The sequence below is a fragment of the Corvus moneduloides genome, chromosome 4 (assembly GCF_009650955.1).
Source record: "Corvus moneduloides isolate bCorMon1 chromosome 4, bCorMon1.pri, whole genome shotgun sequence".
Classification (NCBI taxonomy): domain Eukaryota; kingdom Metazoa; phylum Chordata; class Aves; order Passeriformes; family Corvidae; genus Corvus; species Corvus moneduloides.
Genome location: NC_045479.1, coordinates 51378737 through 51394443, shown reverse-complemented (window position 1 = coordinate 51394443; position 15707 = coordinate 51378737). Strand labels below are relative to the sequence as shown.

The window sequence follows — 15707 nt, the reverse complement described above, 5'->3', positions numbered from 1 at the left end:
CATAACTGATTAGATTGAATAAGTTCTTTGAAAACCTTCAGATTAAAAAGAAAATTGAATCTGGGTTCTCAAAGTAATAGATTATTTGGTAACAGATGGATATTGCTGTTTTCTAGAAAAGAAGAGAACAGTAAAAATTGTTCAAAGTCTCATTGACTGTTCTTATTCCTGGCACATGTAATTGAGGAGCCAACAAGGAAAGGATCTGTCCTGGACCTGATACTTACAAACAAGGAAGAATTGGTTGGCGTGTGAAAGTCAGAGACAGCCTTGATTGCAGTGCTGATGCTCAAGATCCTAAAAGGAGGGAGCAGTGCAAAAGGTAGGTCTGCAATCCTGGCATTTTGGAGAGGAGACTTTGGTCTCTTCAGAGACCTGATTGAGAATGCCATGGGATAGAGCCTGAGCGAGAAGAGGGGTTCAGGAGAGCTGGTTGATATTCAAGGATCACTCCCTCCAAACTTAAGAAAGAGTCATACGGAGAAGTAGGAAATAAAGACAGTGTGTGGGCTGCGTGGGTGAGCAAGGGGCTTTGAACTTGCATAAAAAGGTATATCAGAGTTTAACACAGGGGCAGGTGACCCAGAAGGAGTTGACAGTTTCTGTCCAATCATGTAGGGATAGCGCTTGGGAAGGCAAGAGCTGGCTTTCCTGGAGCTGAATCTAGCAAAGCCAAGAAAGGATTCTGCAATTCTGCTGAAGGGGTATTGGAATTTGGTGACAGATAACATGGAACATACAGAGGTACTCAAAGGCTTTTCTGCCTCAGTCTTTGCCAGTAAGAACTGCATTCAGGAACAAAAATCATCTGAGATCACAGGGAAATTCTGGAGCTAAAGAGACTTCCTTACCCTCAGTGAAAAATGACAAGATCAGGGAGTACTTAAACAAAGTACTCCCTGAAGTATATTGGAAGTTGTGAAGTCTCCGTTCAAGAAGATATTAAAATCCTGATTGGACATGGTCAATTTGCTCCAAATGAGCCCTCTTGAGAAGAGGTTTGGACCAGATGAACTCAAGAGGTGCCTTCCAACCTAAAGGATTCTATGATTCTGTTATTCCAGCTATAAACATCAGATTTTAGGGATGGTGGATAGAGTAAGTATATGTTTGAACCAAATCTGAACTGTAATGATGCAAAGAGTTCAGGGTGTGCACAAAGCACATCTTCTAGACACAATAACTAACCTAAATTGGCTGGACCTGACCTGTGTGGGTTTCTGACACAGTCAATGAAAAGGCAATTTTCTTCAGAGATAATTCAGTGTGGACAATTAGTTGAAAGTGTTGTGACTCCCTTCTGGAAGGACTTTCTTGCTTCTGTGTCAAGAAGACCCCCTAAGAAAACATAAAATAACTGTGGAGGTTATACAGCAGCTCCCAACCAAGGCTTTTCAGCTGGTGATTTAGACTTCATTGTTAAATCTCACCAAGCCCCACTTCAGGTCCTTTTTTTGGATCTAACCCAGAAAACTTTCTTCAAAGCCTGAATGGTGAATGAGAGAAAATCTTTGAGAACAGTTTTCTCATTAAGCACCAAGCTGCCAGAGTTTAAGTTCAGAAATATCAGTCTAATATTCTTTTATCTGCATAAATTCATTTTTACAGGACATTTGGCCTTTTTCATTCCCACAATTCTCTAATAAATATTGAACTTCACAGGAGCAATGAAGGGCTGTTCTGATTGTGAGAAAAGAGTAACACTGAGAGTGTAACTCTTTCTCTATAAATTGAATCCCTCTGACTCAGATTGTTTTATATATATATATATATATAATATCAGGAGCAGAATGATTGACTTTGCAAAAGGAGAAAAATCCAGAAACACCTCCAGAATACCACAGCAGTCCCTTGCTATTTTAAATTACATGAGGAGTCTTGCTTCAGTTAAGTAAGAAGCATGGTTCAATTTTAAAGGGATGCAATGAAAATGACTGGAAGTCAGAAGTTACATTTTACATTGCGATTGTTTCCCCCATTTAAAAATATGCTTTTCATTACTATTATAGCTGGCATTTATTATTGGGCAGAAAAATAGACAAGAAATACTTGGACCTATTCCTTTGCTTTGAGCATTTCTGAAAAAACTCACAGCGAAACATGCCTCCATCAGCCTAATACTTTTGCTGTCATAATCACCCCACTAGTCCTACGTTATTATGGTGCCTTTATTTGGTGGTCAGTGTACATATTTTTTGTTTAAAATTGTAATTTTTTTTCCACAACAGTACTCAAATAATTTTAATTCCCCAATTTATATTTTTTGTCTTTTTCTTTTTGTGGGGTGGGATTTACTTGCCCAGTGACAGTGGTAGAGCTGAATAGGGACTTTAAGCAGTTCAAAATTGAATTCGTAAGTTAGCCATGAAGAAAATGAGGTTGAGGAAAGCATGAGTATCTTTAATGGATTTGTTTTTTACTTCTTTGATTTAGCAGACATGGAATTTTTTTAAAGAATGAGAGTGCTTCATACAGACTCTTATAAAGAAGATAATTAAATGAGAGAAGAAGGAAAACCAACATTCATAAATGTAAAATTTACTTGGTGGTCTGTTGCTGGCTGGCAGCCAAGATCCCACACAGCCAATTTCCACTGCACTGGCATGGGTCCTCCAGAGAATGTAGTTCCTTCGGGGCTTGTCCATTGACTACGGCTCCTCTTGGGATGTTACCAGTTCCACTGTGGATCACCTCTTACAGCTCTGCTTGCACTGATATTTTTAATTGGTGTTCTCTCTCCTTTCCTAAATGTTTTCACAGAGGTGCCACCGGCCTGACAGAAGGGCTCAGCTGTGTCCTGTGGTGTGTCTGCTGAAAGTGGCTGGAACCAGCTGCAAAGGTAAGTGCCCAGTCAGTGACTGATTACTGAATAACAGAGTTTAAGAGTCAGAAGGGGATGGATCAGAACAACGTGCAGTAAGAAGAGAGGGAGGATGGAGTAGAAAGGATATGAGAGAACAAAAAGAGTGAATCCATAAAATTTTAAACTGCTACATTTATTCAAAATCTAACAGGAAAAATCTATCTGCAAAGAAGCTGACTTGTATTGCTTCAATAAAATGCTTCAGAGTAGTGTTTGAGTAACTCCATAGCAGGATGCCATAGTCCATGACCCACTGAAATAAGCAGCATTTTAATGTTTCATGGACTAGTTTTGGCAGAATTTTCTTGTCCAGTGTCAATTTCATGTACTATGAGTGAACAGAGGTACAGGGAACCACAGGCACCATTCATTGCTGCCTTTCATTAGAATTCACACTTTTCTCATATACAGCAACACAAACACTTAAAAGCCTTTTCCTCAACATGGAAATATGTGAAGAATGTTCATTCACAGAAAGTTTATTGTCTGGCTCAGAAGTGTGGCTGAAACACTGTGAGGTTTGCTTCATTTTGGTTTGATAGGGGAACAAAAGTCTGTTTTCTGTAGGATTTTGCTCCTTGCAAACCCTGACTTAGTGACTTTGTATTTTAAAATATGTCTGGTTGCCTTTTAGATCAAGTATTTCAGAGCCACTTACTGTCAGACACACAAAGATAACTTCTGATTATTAACCCTTGTGTTGGTAACTTTCAACAGCAGAAAAAAAATTACTGTTTAAAACTTCTTCATATACCCTGTTTATTTAAAAAGTGTTTCAACTCTGATGAGGCCTTGTGCTTCTCCCTTATTTTCCCCTCATTTTAATTTATTGCTAGACAACGTTCAGGACATGGTCAGAATCATGGTTTCTGATTCAGAATCATGACAGAGGTTTGCATTCCTTAGTAGGTGTATTCCACATAATCAGTTGTAAACGCTTACATAAAAATCAACCCTGAGTCATGTCAGAAGCTATACAACAAAACAACCAGTCCACATGATGTTCATAATAACCTCTCAAACATGCTCAGAGCAGAGTTGTGCAAAGCTGTTCAAAATGAAAATTCATGTATCATGGAAAGCACTTGAACTGTTTTGTGTTTGCTCTTGAATCGAGTTGACAAGATGACAAAAAGTACCTTTCTTTGTTCCTACCATATCTAGAGCTAGTAATTTCTCTTGTACACTTAAAAAACTAATAGAAATCATCACTTCCCCTCAATCTTCTGCCTGTACTAATCAGGTCACTGCACAGAATACTACAACAACGTTTCTACTGTGCATCAAGTTAATATGGGCAGAGTTGGGACAACAGCTCCAACATTTACCTCAGACGAACCTATGGAAATGTTCCAGTGTTGTGTAACCATTTTAGACTGGCAAAAAACCCAAAAACCCCAGGAGTTATGCAAATACATATTCTGCCTATTTGCATTTAAGCACAGCAATGATGCTACAAAGATACAATGGAAAAATGCTACGCTAAGCAGCTTCAACTGCATGTTCAAGAACTCTTTTGAAAGCCTCTTATACAGCTGCACAGTTTAGAAAAGTAATACAATTAAGAAGAGCAACTGAAGTTTTACAGTCTGTCTACCAAATTTTACTTTTCAGAATTAAGATTTCATAAAAGTGCTTGAAATCTCAAAAATTTAATGTTTTGCCAATTACTAAATGAAAATGACAAATAGCTAAGTAGAGCTATTTAAATGTCCTCAACTGACAGGCTAAATTTCAGTCTGAAGCTGCAGAAATATTAACATCATCTGAAGAGTGTTAATGAAGAGAATGTCAGTGGAATTTGGGCTGGAGTGCTGGTACCAATGGCAGTTTAAGGATTTTTCTAGTGGGGCCATTTCAGAATTAATACTATTGTAATTTTAATTAATGTAGTTTCAGATTTGTTTTTAAAATGTATTTAAGTGAGCGTACTTATCACTTGAAACTCCCTTATAGCTATACCATAATCTCTGTGATTTTGTTAAAGATGTTTCTAGGTCAGTTTTCTTCAACAGTCTCTACTGCATTAAGTGCAAATAATTTCATTGTTTCTTTTTCATTATCACATATGAAATGTCCATGGACAGTGCTCTATTGATTTTAAGCAGTTTTGCACCTTTGACTAAATTTTCCTCTTGTTCAAAAGTCAATTTTATTTCCTCCATTACTGAAGAATAGTTTTACCTTTCAGAGACAGAGAAGGGAATAAAGTTGGGATTTTAGAGTTGACAAAGAAAATGGTTAAATGTTTGTGTTATCATACATAAGATGTGTCCACCTTGTGAAAATATTAGGCTTATGTAGTGATAGAACAGCTGACTAGAGCAACTCAGTCTTCTGAAATAATAGGCAATTACTTCCATAGTATTTATTTCCTGTGTTGACCTTCAATGCAGTTGAAGTTCAGAAGGCAGGTCCTATCTGTCCTATAGGAATAATATTCTGGGAGGCTTACTGTTTTTTTATAGTCTATGAAATACCTGCTCCCCATTATAGTTGCAAATATTCCTGATATAGTCCAAAGCACACTCCTCACTGTGTAAGTAATTTGTAAAGTGCTGTGGAATAACTTTGGATAAATTTTATCCTGTTAACTTGTCCCATTTCCCCTTCCTTTTCTGCTCAGTATTTTTCTTCATGACAATTTCTTTTGTAGCTTTTTACTAGTCTCCTTTCACAGTGAAAGTAATGGAACTATACCGGGCTGGTTTCTAAACTTCCCTTCTGTCATACCCATTCCTGCAGCTTTTTCGGTTGAAGTGTCTCTGTTACAGAGGATACTAGCAGCTCATTGTCAGTTGCAGGAAAACTAATCTCAGTCTTGAGTGAACACACCTAGTGATATACACAAAACTTGGACAGAAAAATGTAGATTGTACAAAACAAGAGACAAAGGCAAGCACCAGAAAGCCTACATAGTTGCAACACCTTTGTAAACTGTATGCTTAATTTCTGAAATGGATTATATTTAAATAGGATTTGTAGGAGTTTTGGTTTGGTTTGGCTAATAGGTCACAGCTGGATATGTCACTGTCTGCCACAAGTTGCCATCAGCCTTGAGATTCCCCTTACTGTCTCCATCTCTCTTGGCCAAGGCATCTTTGCCTATGGCCTGTCACAGCCTAGGCTCAGCACAGCAAGTGGCTCACTCCACACTGCCTTGGGGCACACTTGTGCTTAGTGACACTGACCTTTTATGACAGACGTTTGAGGAAGAAGCGATTTAGCTCTCTTCTCCGCTGAAAAAGTCCCACAATTAAGTCATCAGGGTTGGCCAATGGCAGCTATTGACAATTTCCAATGTGTTCAGATGAAGTTTGCTCATATTTAGTATCATGTGCTTACTCCTCAGAGGCACCAGACCAATGAATCTATCACAAAGGACTTTACTTCCAATTACCTGTTTCTGTGTTACCATACATACTTGTGAAGAAATCTCACTTACGGTAACTCCTTAGCAATTGTTGGTTGGAGTCTAAGAATCTTTCTTCTCTGCAGTGTTATCCTTACTTTTGTTATCCTGTTGAGCAAACAGTGAGCTTTGATGCATCTATATTTGGCTATATTCCTTAGAACCTTCCAAATCAAAGTTCTTTTTTATTCTCTTATCAGATTCTAGTACAATGTGAATAAATCATTGTAATAATTTTAACTTGTCTTGTGTGGTTTTTTAATTCTTTGATTCAAAGGATTTATCAGAAATACCCTCCAAACATGCTAATTTTTGTCTTTTTCCATCACTTTCCTTCTACAATTTTTTTTACATCTTCTTTGTTTTTATAGTCTCCCTTGTCTTCTCCAGATCGTTTGCATTATTCACAGTTTTACAACTTACATATTTTTTACCTGCTTACCTATAAATACTACATTTTAGTAAACTCTATGTCCCTCTTTTCAATTATTGACATGAGTTTTACTTGTAGCTTCTGATGTAATAAAAATAAAAATATAAATACAAAATAAAAATAAAAATTTGTAATAAAAATACAAATTTTCAATCTATCTTTCTCATAAATTGTAGTTCCTCACAGTACTATCTCCCTTTAACTTTCAAAAATTTCAAAATTTCTTTCAAAATAACTTTCTAAATTTCTTTCAAAATTTGATTTTCAAAAGGGAAATATTTTTTTTTGTTGAATCTCTGAGAAATTATTAGTGCTGAAAACTGAAGAGTATGTATCAGAGATGGGCATGTAATGGTTAGTTTATGTGATTAAAGACACGTGTCCATGAACCCAAAGGAGCCCAGAGGAACAATGACCGTTGGGGGAACTTCAACAACCTCATCAGAGCAAAGGGAGACCCTGAGATGGCTGCTCCCCAGGAGAGTCACAGGAGAGCTTCAGCCCATGGCCCCAGACTGGCCACCAACCTAATCCTTTCTTCAATCTGTGGAAGGTGATAACAGCCTTTGGGAATATGGGAGGCATTATTAGATGTCAGGAAGACCCTTCTGCAATCAAAGGAAAGGAAAGTTTCAAAGAGTCTGTCTTGTCATTACACTCCATTTCTAACTATTTTCCCAGGTGCAGGGATCTCTGCCCTGTGTGCACATGTCTGGGGATTTGAGTGCAGCAGCAGGAGCGGGCCCTGTGTGTCTGGGGTGGGAGCAACTGGAGAGATCACAAAAGGGGTTCATTGTGTTCCAGTGTGTGTTTCAGTGTGTAACCACCAGTGTAAATCAAGATAGACCAGCCAGTAAATAGAAGAGGTTCAGCAGCTGGGGCCCCAGAGCCTGGGCTGCATCCTGGAGAGACAAGGGAGTCTGAAAGTTGGTTACCTCAGAGACCACAGGGTCCATGACAGGTATCGGAGAGACCACGGAGTCTGAGGTGGTCATAGTTGTGCACCAGGGTGGGTTTATAACTTTGAACCAGGTAGTACAGCATGGCTTTCATATGCTTTTGTGTGGGGCAGCTGGGTCAGGGGTCTAGGGCCAGCTAATGAACAAGCTGAGTGTTCAAGAATGGTTACTGGACCAATCTGCACTGTGTGTGGGAATGTGTCAGCATGGCTTTGCATGCAGGCTAGAGTACCAGCAACTTGAGCAGGGCCATGGTCTCAGAGGTTTCTGTGTTCAGGTGCCAGCAACAAGGAAGGCTGGGATCCAGGGCAGCTGGATCTACTACTACTAAACAAGTAGTTTGGATTGTCTCAAAGGAGTAGTGAACCATGGACACAAATTTCTACCTAACCTTGTTTGTGGATTTTATCCAGTGACTCATTAACCTAAAACACAGCAATCCTAAGGCTGGGAGTTAAATGGTGGTTTTTAGCTCCTCTAAAAGTCTTTATTATATCCAGTTATTAGTTCTCTGAACAAAAGAATATCTCAATTCACTTTTCAAGAGTGTTGTGAAGCATGAGCCCACAGACATTTCAGAAAGCTTTTGGTCCTGCTATCCATCTTTCTAAATTTTCATTTGCACCATACTCTAGCAGTCTATATTTTAGTGATTACAGCAGTTGTTGACTGGCTTGCCATGTGTTATACAACACTAAGCCTGGCCAGTCACCATTCACCTCTGTGAAGCAAGGTATGTGTCCACAACTGTATGACTGTGTTAGATTTCCTGTCCACTTCACATGACTACTCAGGACTCCATGATTAACAATCTAACACATACCTCTGCCTACTGTTTCTTATTTTGAGTGCCAGAATATTTTTATATTGCACTGCTGATGAATTTCTAAAATTTTGTGTCTTTCAGTAATATCATTTAAGGTTTGTTAATCTTTTCCTAACACTTAATGTTTTCATTTACAGTTAACATTTTCAGAGGTGCACTGATTTCATCATGTATGTGTAAGATGCTGGCACCTCGTTTTGAAACAGGGTTTTGCTGGATAGTGATTTTAAGGAAAGTAATGAACATACACCTCTCATTTCTGAAATCTCTGTCCTTGAATAAATCTTTTGCCTTTTTTTTAACTTCTGTCTCCCATTTCCTAGTGTTATCAGGGAGGTAGTTTTGCATCCGATTCTAAATGTATCTGTCCTGGCTAGTTTATTTCCTTAATGGCAGTAAAGATGAAATATGTAATGATTTTGCAGTTTTTAACAGTGGCGTGAGAGGCAAAAGTGTGGTACCCATCTATTAAAAGCAAAAAATAGAAGGATCTGGGTATTTATAAATCCACAGCTGAATTTCAGCTCCTAGAAAAAAATACTTGCGTGAGTTATCAAACAATTTGGTAAACTCCTACAAGAGAAAAAGGTGATGAGCGAGAGCCTACATGGATCTGCTAAAATCAGGTAGTGTCAGACCCATGTTATTTTTGGGACGGGATAACACATTGTGAATCCTGGAAGAACAGTGGATGTCAAATATCTTGATGTTAGTAAGGCTTTTGGCATTGTTTCACATGACATTTCATAAATAAATTTAGGAATTCTTGTTTTCAGAAAAAATGACTGCAAACTGGTAGGAAAGACAGGGATTATCAATGAGAGAGGCAGGTTACCACAACAATTTGCTCTAATTTTCAGCACTATTTTTAAATATCTATGCTTTAGATAACAAGAATTTAAGAGGGGCTGCATGTTGCAGAACACTAGTAAGATAAGTACTGGAGAATAGGCTGGAATATGAAATATTTTCAAGAAAGTGGAGATATGGTCTTGAAAAGATTGGATGCTGCTCAAATAAGGACAAGCACAAGATCATTTACAAATAATAAAGAAAAGATCTGACTATTCTAATAGATCAGACTGTGAAAACATAAATGACAAGTGACATCACAGATTGCATCCAGGAAAGGCATTTTCAGATGGGGCAAGTGTAAAAGAATGTATATGAGGAAAGCACTGGTGATGTATACAGAATTGGCCCCCCATGTTTTGAAAATATTTATTCATACTGAAGTAGATTTGACACAGTAATGCTTCTAGAAACATGTGGAGAAAAGGCTGACTATTTTGAAGAAGAAAAATGGGTTTTCTTTTCTTACCTGCAAAACAAAGGGTAAGAAAAGATATAACTGAGGTGATAAATCATTTTCCCACTGCCCACATTATAAGCATAAATGTCAGGGTTAAAAAAAAAAGCCTTATTTTAGGTAAAGGGTGATGTTGATACAAAAAAATGATGAATTTAATCTGCCCATAAATTCAATTAGGTTGTAAATTATAACAGTTCTAACCATCAGAGGAGTGACATTTAGGGGGAAGAGGGGAAGGCAGGGAGGGAATTCAAACCTAAGAAGCTGATTAAGTTCTATTGAAGCTAAAGGAATTGTGATGAAGCAATTGCCTGCTATAACAGCTGAGACTGGTCTTCATGCTTCAGGAGAGCCCTTCCTGTTCCAAATTCTTCATCTTAAATCTAAATTTAAAGTAAATATATACAGCAGCTGTTAAACTTCTTTTAGCAGTCTGCACCTAAATGCCCTCAGTAATAAAAATCTGTGCTCTTTGCTACTCCCTAACACCACCCTGTGAGATCAGTCTGGAATCAGGCCTCTGACATGCCACAGACTTCAGGGAAGCATCCTTTGGCATCTCACCACCATCCCTGCATTGACTTCAGCAGCCTTGAGTAGCAGCTCTGGCCCCCTGTGCACTCCATCCCATACCAGTTGCTGCATTAATTGCCGTGTATGAGTTGTCAGATCTGATGGCAGCACTCCTGATTGTGTGTGCACCCTGGACATGAGTTAAATAGGAATATGGATCTGCTAGGTCTGGGAGAGGCTTGTTCAGTACCTACTGGTTCAGTAGAATACTTCTCACATTATATTTTGGTTCCAGTTGCAGCTAACTGGGTCCAGCTCCTGCTCCTGTCTCCTGTGCTGTGAGTCAGGTGTCTGAGTGTGCCTTCCTGGGCATAGATTACACACCATGGAGATCTGTGCTACTGCAGGTGAGCAGGATACACAGATTATAAGTGAGGAAGTGAAAGGTGTCATAGAGGAAGCTGCTTATTGATAATGTGACCTTATCTTCTCAGTTCACATCTCTGCTGTCAAATTAGCTGAACATTTGAGAGGGTTGGAACAAGTGTTGCCATTGCAATTAAAGAAGAGCTCCTTCAGCTGTCCCTTCAGGTCAGAAATTTACAGTCAACTTTTTGTTACTTTTGTTTCAATTTTGAGAAGAGTGACTTGTGCAAAAAGTATTTTTTTTATTTTCAGTTCAAGAGGCATTAGAAAGTTCTGAGAGATATGACACTTTTGAAGTTGAGAACTTTCTGAACATTAATGAATAATTAGTATCTCAAATAATATACACTTTTAATAAGCATTGATTGTTAAGTTGCTACAACAATGAAAATATTAACTCTCCTTTTTACATCTAAATGCAAAACTTCTTACTAGATATGTAACTTGCAAATGTAGAACTCAAATATATATTCTTGAAAATATAAGAAGTAAAGAAAATGCAAATACACTGGACATAGCCAAAGCATGTTCAATATACTCAGTCTATTTTTAAAAACAAAGACATTGAAATAAAAAAGAATATTCAATAAAATATTCCTGAAGTCTTTTGGAGGAATAAACTAATATAAATAATATAACTCAAAGTGGAGGACACTATTTTTGCTTCTGAGACTACAGTTAGAAATTATTTCTTCTTACATTCTATACCTCAAGCACTTCAAAGTTTCAATTGCAGATTTATCACTATTTCATGCAAAGTTGTTCCCAGTAATGAAAAATAATACACATACACCCTCCCCCCCAGTAGTTATATACATATTTCAAAGTATAAATGGAAAGCATAAAGAAACTTTAAACAAAACAGTTGTTCTGAACTTGTATTTCTGATGTTCTAGAACTAGGAATTTTTTTGACATACCAAACCTCTCTCTGATTGACAGAAAATGGAAGACTCCAAGGATATCTAAAATTAGACTAACCTCTTATATAGTTAAATACGGAAAGAAAATAATCATTTGGAGTACCATAATCTTCAAGGAGAATACATGCATATGCCCTGGAAAAGAAAGAGAAAGAAGTATCTCTTAAAACTGTCAGTAATGACAGAGTGTTGCAATATGCAACAATGTAAAAGATCAGATTAATGTATAATTTTATTTTCCTGTTTAGATTTACCATCTGTAGATGCATTGAAAGCAATGCCAACACCTCTGAGGATTGGTTGGTCACTGGAACAGGCTCCCCAGGAAAGGGGTCATGGCAGCAAGCCTGCCAGAGTTTAAGGAGTGACCAGATGATGCTTTTAGTTTTTAGTTTTAGGCAGTCCTTAGAGGAGCAGGGAGTTGGACCTCATAATCCTTATGAGTCCCTTACAACTTGAAATATTTTATGATCCTATGATTCCATAGTGAGTTCTTATGTTTTCCAGAGAATGAAGAGAAATTATTTTTTAATCTTTGCTAAAAAAAGGTTATCTCATTTCTCAATATATCCTTTAGTGCTGATAAAAACAACAAAGGAAATATATAGCTTGGAACATCTGAGAACACTGGTGGTATTCATATGGCATAAATACAGTGTGAATAACACCAACATTCTTGTAAAAACCACAGATAACTAAACACCTGTTATTGTCCTGTTTAATTAGTATACACTTTTCATCAAGAGTTAATAGAAAATATAGATGAACTGATTATTTTAACAGATATGCTGGGGTAAGTAAAGAATTGTTCTGTTATATACCACTTGTAAAATAGGTCTGAAAGGATAGTAAAGTCCAAAATAGTGTAACAGAACAGGGTGTAAATGTGGGAGACTGCATTTTGAACACATAGTGTATTTTCACAGACAGGTGGTTGTTTTTAAAAAAAGAGTACTTTGAAAAATCATTTGATTCTTGGAATGTTTATGCTCTTAAGACTTCCCTTGTTGGAATCCACGCCTGTTGAAGCAAATGATAATTTTCCCATTCATCCAACCATGTACTAAGAGTTTTTGCAAATCCTACTCAGAACACACTGTTCTCAGATGTTACTTTGAGGAGCTGCCTAATCTGGCAGCCTGACAGAGGGAAGGTGCTCCAGCTTTGTGCTTCCAAGTCCAGCTTCCCAGTAGGCACACATGCACACATGTACCCAGGACATGCACATATCTGTGCATCCCTGTGTACTTGCAGATCAAAACAGACAGAAACCACAGCACTCAGGAATCATAAGAAGCACAGAAGGACTCATCCTGCTCCCCTTTCTGGCTAATCAGGATGAAAGCCTGTTAGTGAAAAATGGGCATATACAACTTGGAGCCCTCCAGAAGCTGGGCTCAAGCACTCAGCCTGCGTACCTGGACGTTCCCACCTTGCCCAAGCATATATTAATCCATTGGACTCTATGTTTTTGTGGGTGACCCTCACCACCAAGAAGACCTGATGGAGACAATCAATGGGATGCCATTGGGATCCACAGAGTGGTGATATTTTCTATTTAATCTGTCTCGGTCACTACCTTTGTCTCCCCCCACCTCTTTTCTGTGTCTTTCACACACTCTCTCTCTCTCTCTCTCTTTCACATTTACTGTTAAGTAAAATTCATTCTATTGACTTTGGTATATGGTCTTGTTTACACTCTAATTTGAGCACAGGCATCACTAAAAATTTTAATAACCAGATCTCAACACTGGGCAGGCTGAGTAAATGCAGCTGCTGGAGGGACGCACATCGTACACATGGATATATATTTCTCATCACTGGACCTCCATTATACCCAGCCAGAGGGAAGGAGGGTGTTGGTGCACCCTGTGTTCATGTGGGTGCTCTGTGGATCTGTATGATCTTTGGCTGATTATGTATATGTGTATATATATGTATGTATGTAGGTATGTGTGAATGTCTATGTAGGATGTATATGGTATGGGCTCTGTGTTTGTGTACACCTGCTGGGAACACATCTTCAGCCTTGCCACTGTTTGGACATAAGAACAGCATTGTAATAAAATATTGTTTATTGCCTGTATGTTTACATTGTTTTTAATAAGCCAGTTAATTGTGGTTACATTGCTCGTCTAACCATTTTGTCCCCTAAGACAAAGAAAGTAGCAAAAACAATAGTGCTTCAACTCTGGATTAGCATTAAGAGAGTTGTTAAAATTTATTTTGTTTCTTATTTTTCTAGACCAGTAAATTTTGGAATGAATTATTACTTGGCACCCAACAAAAACTTCTCATCTGTTCCTTTTAAGCCTATCTTAAAGACCGTCTGTGCCTTTGTAACCCAAGGAGGGAGAGAAACAGTCCTTCATTTATCTCATTTTTCAGCTGCATAAGTCAGTTTTACTTGTAATGATTTTGTTATTGAATAAGAAAACCAATCTTTGAATTATACTGATGAGAAATTATATTTTGCTATATATTCCACATTATTTTTTTCCTAGGTCATGCAGAACTAATAGAATTTAAGTAGAAGTCAATTATTTTCCAGTTTACTTCTATTATTCTGGAATATGTATTTTTGTTGAAAAAGAATCTGTATCATTTGATATAATCTTTTTCCCAGTAGATGAATGAAAATTCTTAAAGATATATAAGACTGCAACTCAAATATTACAGGTCACTATGTTCATTCATACAGCTGTTTTAATTTGTACGTGCAATTATCACAATATGGATGTTTTATATTACATATATTACATATATTACATATATGTATTATATTACATATATTACATATATTACAATATATGTAATCCTCTGAGCAAACTCAGACCGCAAAGATGTCACAATTTGAAAGCCCAAGAGAACCAAGGCTGTAAGAAGAACTTAGGGAATAATGTATTATTACAGTAGCAAGTACATTCAAATGAAATTGGTGTTTGGTACAGCCACACGCCTTCACAGAGCTGCATGAACAAAAGCTGACAGTGTCTCAACAGACTTGAAGAACCAAGAGCTTCCCTGAAAGGAAGTTCTTAAAACCGTCTTAAAACAATCCCACATGTTTCATGTGTCCTTCTGCAAACTGTTGGTAGATTTCAGCTATTTTGCCTGTTAGTTTAATCATATAAGATTATTAACATATTCTGATTTTTCCCGTAGATAATTTCTGATATCTGATAATCTGATAATTTCCTATAGAATTATTCTTCCTTGGTTCAAAAATCTAATATTTTTCTTATATCCTCTATACATGTACTTAATTTTTTTTGCTCATCTGAGCAGTTCACAGTCTCACAGCTAATTGTTCATAAGCAAACCTTAATTGCCTCATTTTTCAAGCCATTGCTCAGCACTGCATTTAAAAAAAGAGATACTAGTTTATATCCATCTTCTGTATTTTGTCCAGCTTCCCTCTCTGAAAAAAAATTGTTAACTCTGTTACACATCAGATTTTATAGAAATTTGAACAGGCATGTTTGCAAAATATCTGTAAAAACTTGAATATTTTCATTACATATTGAGAAAAAATTTCTCAATGAACATCACCACCTTTCTATTGTCTGATTTCAATGGATGTGTCAAGCATTGTTACACAATACAACAATAAACTAATTTTCTGTTCTTCATGGCAATAGATAGTGTAGTTTATCTGTAAATAAAATACAGTAAATCTAGTTCAAAACAATTTTCTTGTATTCATATGTATTTAAAGGAATCAAGCAGATAATGGGAGTTTGAATTTTATTCTCCCAGAATTCTGAGACAAGGCTTTCTACAGCTTCTCAAGGAGTTTGTGTATCTCTTTGCACTGGATTTGCTCGCCAGGGGGTGCAGGGCAGTCTCCATGAGGAAAGGCTGGGGCTGCCTAGGACTGGACATGGACACACAGGGCACAGCAGAGCCTCTTGGACACAGTGGTGCCTCCTCTGTGATACTGTATTTGAGAGAGGGCAGAACACCAAACAGAGAGGGGAGGAGGGAACAAAAGTCATGGAAAACAGCAGAAGCACCAAAGTCAGACAAGGGGGATGAGGA

At 37.5% G+C, this 15707-nt stretch overlaps 1 long non-coding RNA gene across 2 annotated transcripts in view; it reads left to right on the top strand.

The window, feature by feature from the left end:
- Positions 1–15707, top strand: part of LOC116443456 — a 116237-nt gene that overhangs the window by 20251 nt on the left and 80279 nt on the right. Inside the window, exons 2-4 of one of the 2 annotated variants that reach the window (XR_004239912.1) lie at positions 117–322; positions 2761–2839; positions 4107–6586. This is a non-coding gene — a long non-coding RNA (uncharacterized LOC116443456). Of the gene's footprint in view, positions 1–116; positions 323–2760; positions 2840–4106; positions 6587–15707 lie in introns of those variants that run through there. The other variant, XR_004239911.1, reaches the window with a different exon arrangement.